Source organism: Macaca nemestrina, chromosome 7 (genome assembly GCF_043159975.1).
Source record: "Macaca nemestrina isolate mMacNem1 chromosome 7, mMacNem.hap1, whole genome shotgun sequence".
Lineage (NCBI taxonomy): Eukaryota > Metazoa > Chordata > Mammalia > Primates > Cercopithecidae > Macaca > Macaca nemestrina.
The window spans coordinates 126,588,139-126,593,789 of record NC_092131.1 but is presented as its reverse complement, the minus strand read 5'-3'; the positions used below and the strand labels follow the sequence as shown (position 1 = coordinate 126,593,789).

Sequence of the window (5,651 nt, the reverse complement as noted above, 5' to 3'; positions counted from 1 at the left end):
GTGAGTCACTGCGCTCTGCCAAGCTAGTTGTTTTGTTCATTTTTCAGATGAAGAAATTGAGGAATAGAAATGTGCTGGAAGTCTCATATCTAGTGAATGGCAAGGCTGGGGCGGGACTCCAAAGCGGGTGCCTTTAACCTCTCCCCCAAGTCCTCCCCTTCAGGGAGGGGAAGGGGCGAGGGAGGCAGAGGTTGTCTCCCTCTGCCTCCCTCCAAGAGGAGAGGTGCCTCTCCCTCTTGGGGACAACCTTGGTTGTCCCCAGGATCTCTGCTATGCTACGCTGCGCTCAGCCGAGGATCCCCGGACAGCCTCCAGAAGCTCCTAGAAAAGCTTGCCTGGGCCGGGGGCGGTGGCTCAAGCCTGTAATCCCAGCACTTTGGGAGGCCGAGACGGGCGGATCACGAGGTCAGCAGATCGAGACCACCCTGGCTAAAACGGTGAAAACCCGTCTCTACTAAAAAATACAAAAAACTAGCCGGGAGAGGTGGCGGGCGCCTATAGTCCCAGCTACTCGGGAGGCTGAGGCAGGAGAATGGCGTAAACCCGGGAGGCGGAGCTTGCAGTGAGCTGAGATCCGGCCACTGCACTCCAGCCTGGGCGACAGAGCGAGACTCCGTCTCAAAAAAAAAAAAAAAAAAGAAAAAAAGACAGAAAGAAAAGCTTGCTCGGCTACAAGCCACAGGCCCCACCACGCCATTGGCCAGGATTGAGTCACGTGCCCTCCCCAGAGCCAATGGGAGCGAGCGGGCAGGGTGACCGGGAATGACCTTCGACTGCCCGCGCTGCGAGGAGGGAAACCCACTGCAGCGAGGGGGTACCCCTGGGTCCCTGGGAAACGGAATCGAGGGTCTTATGGAAGAGAAGGTTTGGAACCACCGCTGGAGGGAAGGGGAGAAAGAAGCAAGCAGGAGTTGCGGGAACAGGAAGGGACTAGGGATAGAAGCCGGGCTTGGAGACAGTGAGGCACGAACCCCGGCAGACACAGACACATACAAGGGGTGCCGATCTCCTCACTGGGCGGGGTGGGCAGGAAAAGGAGCAGAAGCTGGAGCTAGGGTGAGGGTTGCGGCCGGCGAGTGTATACCCGGCCTCAGGGAGGGGCTTCTAGGAGGACAGGGGTCTCCTTTGGAGCAGCACCTGGGACGTTTGCTTGTCAAGGTTTCTTTGTGCGAAGTAACCGAAGCCAGTCAGGCCAATGGCGGCAGAGAGGAAAGGGATTTATTATTGGAACCAGGGTGTGCGGAGGAGCCTAAGGGCAGCTGGACCTGTGTTGACGTCCCAAAGGGCCCGGAACCCGGGAAGCTCTGCCCGCGGAGGGTATTCCTCTCCTTCTGAAGACCACCTCAAAGCTCAACTTTACCACCCACTCATGAGACCGCCCTGGGCTGAACTAAAATCTCACCATCTCAATTCGAGTTTCTGGGAATTGTCAGCTCCATTCGCTCTCATTTAAATCCAGCTTTTTTCACGAGGTGAATAACAGGGCAGTTGACAGTTCCCAAGTTTTGTGTGTCCAGTGCAGTCCTGGAGGAATTCTTCTGCTCCAAGTCCAGCGATCCCAGGAGGGGGCCCACTGGTCCAGTACGGCTCAGTACCCAGCTCTGGATCCACAAGCTGAGGCTGGAAGGAGTGGTCATGAAGAACTCAGCATGAACGCACCTGGGTACGAATTCCCAGAGGTGTCCTGTCCCTCCACGGTACCAAGGACCCCTCCTTTGAGAAACTGCTTCACTGAAGGCGCAGATGGAGGGAGGGGTGGGCAACAGAGTTGAGAAGGGTTCCGGGGACACATGGCTCAGCCGGAGGAAGCAGGCTGGGGAGGGGCATTCAGAATGGCCAGATGACCTCGAGGGGAATGCCAAGCCTCAGCCCACTTTGCCTGTGGCTCCTGAGGATGGTCATGCTGTCAAGCTCAGAACAGTTGAGAAACTACCTTTCTGGGGCAGATTAGGGGACCAGCAGGCTTAGTTGCTGGTTTGCTGTGTGACCTCTGACAAATTCTCTGGGCAGGCAGTCTGTGAAATGGGGACTCTAGTGTGATCAGAGACACAAGTGAATGAGAACTCTTTGAAATGTCTAAAGCACAGTGCCTAAGGCCTTCCCTGGCAAGATAAGGGGTCCCTGGTAGGCACTGTCCTATGGCATTAGGGCAGTAATTGGGCCAACCAAGCCTACAGTCCCGCAGCACCCCCTGTGGTGCTGGGCACTGCCTGCCCAACTCTACTCTTAGCCACAGGGTACCCTGGGAAAGTGTCAGGTGGTCTCATCCACCAAGAGTCATATAACATGGACATTTCAGGCCTGTGGCAGGGAGGGGACAAGGAGTGGTTTCTGCCAGGGAGGCCTCTCTGACTGCAGTTGCCTATGACAGGCTCCAGATCTCAGGTCTCATAGAAATCCTGGCCTTGGGGGCTTAAGGCACAGCCAAAGGGGCCTCCCCTCTTCCCAAGTCTTTGCCCAGCCGCGATTGCCTAAGGCCTCTTTTTTTTTTTATTTTGAGACAGAGTCTGGCTCTGTCCTCCAGGCTGGAGTGCAGTGGTGCGATCTTGGCTCACTGCAAGCTCCGCCTCCTGGGTTCACGCCATTCTCCTGCCTCAGCCACCCGAGTAGCTGGGACTACAGGCGCCCGCCACCACATCCGGCTAATTTTTTGTATTTTTAGTAGAGACGGGGTTTCACCGTGTTCACCAGGATGGTCTCCATCTCCTGACCTCGTGATCTGCCCGTCTCGGCCTCCCAAAGTGCTGGGATTACAGGCTTGAGCCACCGCGCCCGGCCTTTTTTTTTTTTTTTCTTTGAGAGAGTCTCACTTTCGCCCAGGCTGGAGTGCAGTGGTGTGATCTTGGCTCACTGCAACCTCTGCCTCCTGGGTTCAAGCGATTCTCCTGCCTCAGTCCCCTGAGTAGTTGGGATTACAGGCACGTGCCACCACACCCAGCTAATTTTGTATTTTTTAGTGGAAACAGGGTTTCCCCATGTTAACCAGGCTGGTCTTGAACTCCTGGCCTCAAGTCATCCACCTGCCTCAGCCTTCCAAAGTGCTGGGATTGCAGGTGTGAGCCACCGTGCCCAACTCACTGAGGCCTCTCAATTCAGCCTGTCTATGCCAGGACCCTTCAGCTCACTGGGCAGAGATGCGGGGCCTGACCTCAAGCTCTTGTGCTGCAGAGTGAGGCTGTGAATCTGCCCCTGGCTGACTCGGCACAGTCTACACTGCCTGGGCACTGCCCCTGGCTTCCAACTTTTCTCAGATGCCCTTCCTTGGGCTCCAGGGCTGTGGCTGGGATCTGGGGGCAGATAAGACAGAGGCTGATACCATGGGGGTCAGAGAAGCAGGGCAGGGGGTAGCTTCCGCTCTGTCCAGGGACAGGAAGGCCATCTCAGGAATCCATTTAGAACCAGTAACAGCCTGAGCTGGAAGGGCCTTTCTAGCCTTCTATTTCCCCTCTACAACCTGCAGACGGGAAGGCCATGGGACAGAAAGGAACTGGGCAGAGGTCACTCCCCACCCCATCTAGAGGGTCCCCATATGCTACCTTTCAGGGGCTGTGAAGTGGAGATGGTTGGAGGCTCCTGTCCTCCTGGTGCTGCAGCCCTTGGTGCTCAGACCTGCAGCAGGTCCCACTCCCTGAGGACATAATTCTCAGCTTGAGAGTCAGAACTCTTAGGGTCTCCCAGACGCCATCGGTGGCTCTGACCCTCTTTTATGAAAGCCTCCAAAGAGCAGCTGAGGCAGAGGACAGCATCCACCACCCTACTGAGCTCCTCATTGCAGGAGCTCAAAGACGATGACCTTGGTCAGAATGAAATGGTATTTAAGCACAAGCCAGTAGCTGTCGCCAGCCTGGGAATGTGCTGTATTGTCTGTCACTGGCAGCTCTGCATTACATCAAACTATTTCCTGAATATCCCAAGAAGTGCAAACAAAGCCTTGCAGATTGAACATTGCATAAAATAGGCTTTGTGCTGGGCATGATGGCTCATGCCTGTAATCCCGGCACTTTGGGAGGCCGAGGTGGGCGGATCACCTGAGGTCGGGAGTTCGAGACCAGCCTGACCAACAAGGAGAAACCCCATCGCTATTAAAAATACAAAACTAGCCGGGCGTGGTGTGCATGCCTGTAATCCCAGCTACTCAGGAGGCTGAGGCAGGAGAATCACTTGAACCCAGAAGACGGAGGTTGCAGTGAGCCAAGATCATGCCACTACACTCCAGCCTGGGCAACAAGAGCAAAACTCCATCTCAAAAACAAAAAAAAAAACAAAAAAAAAAAAACAAAAAAAAAAACACTTTGTGACTAAAGCCCATATGCAGCTGCCCCTGGGCACATATATGTGATTTTATGACTTTGGTACTGACTCAGCCTAACTGGACCCCAGATACAGGAGAAACCAAGGAGGACGGAGAACATAGGCACGGTCCTCGGTGCACTGTGTCCCATGTCATCCTCACATCAATCCCACGTCATAGGTACTGTCTGTGTTCCCATGTTACAGAGAAGGATACTAAGGCTTAGCAAAGGCAAGACTTGCTCATGCTCGCCAAGCTCGGGAGTGGTGGAGAGTGAAGTGTAAGACTTCTCGGTTCAGGCCGGGCGCGGTGGCTCAAGCCTGTAATCCCAGCACTTTGGGAGGCCGAGACGGGCGAATCACGAGTTCAGGAGATCGAGACCATCCTGGCTAACACGGTGAAACCCCGTCTCTACTAAAATACAAAAAAAAATTAGCCGGGTGAGGTGGCGGGTGCCTGTACTCCCAGCTACTCGGGAGGCTGAGGCAGGAGAATGGCGTGAACCCGGGAGGCGGGGCTTGCAGTGAGCTGAGATCTGGCCACTGCACTCCAGCCTGGGCAACAGAGCCAGACTCTGTCTCAAAAAAAAAAAAAAAAAAAAAAGACTTCTCGGTTCTACGGCCACTCTCCTTCCATCCATTGCTCCAGGTCCAGGGGCCCAGATGGCCTGATTCCCTGTGCCCCACAGCCTACCCTGCCATACCCCTCCTGCTGCTGCTTCCCCTGGCTTCCCCTCTTCAAAGAGAAGGCAGACCAGGAGATAGATCAGGCCTCAGGCTGCTGCTCAGTCCCACCCGTCCTAACCCCTGTGGGGATGAGATGGCAGCCTCCACAACATGTCCCTAAATGCCTCTGCCCCCCTGCCCCAGGTTCTCAGAGAAGAGGGAGAACTGTGGGGGCTGAGGAGTATCTGGGAGGGAGGGTGGGGTTTCTCCCCCCAGAGCCCCTCAGACGCAGGCACCCATCACCCTGCGGTCATTGCTTCTCTACCAGCTCCTGTTCAGCTGCTGCTGCTGCAGCCTCAGTTTCTCAGGGAGACTCTCCACCAGCTTGGAGGTGGGTGGGGGGAAACAGTGAGTACATTCCAGGCTGAGCCCTTCCCATGGGCAGCGAGGGCTTGGGAGGAACTTGAGTGACAAGAGTGTGAGGAAGGGAAGGTCAAGGCCATGGTAGGCACCATGTGGCAGGCACCAGGGATCGGGCATGGGGGAGCCTGTGGGGGCCAGTCAGAAGCACACTGCAGGGGGACAGCCTCCAGGACCCACTGCTGAGCTCTCAGCTCTGAGTCTCAAGCTTCCAGCACACTGCAGACCTTCTCGAGCTCAGTCCACATCTCAGCCAGCTGTAAACCCATCTGCAA

At 55.7% G+C, this 5,651-nt stretch overlaps 1 long non-coding RNA gene across 2 annotated transcripts; it reads right to left on the bottom strand.

Moving 5' to 3' along the window:
* Window positions 1–1,198: 1,198 nt before the first annotated feature.
* LOC139355309 (uncharacterized) lies at window positions 1,199–4,716 on the bottom strand. 2 transcript variants are annotated; one of them, XR_003020207.2, is made up of 2 exons: window positions 3,537–4,716; window positions 1,199–1,659 (listed from the first exon to the last, which is right to left on the bottom strand). It is a non-coding gene; the product is annotated as an uncharacterized lncRNA (long non-coding RNA). The 2 variants fall into 2 exon arrangements; XR_003020208.2 differs by having other exon boundaries at window positions 1,199–1,620.
* Window positions 4,717–5,651: the final 935 nt, after the last annotated feature.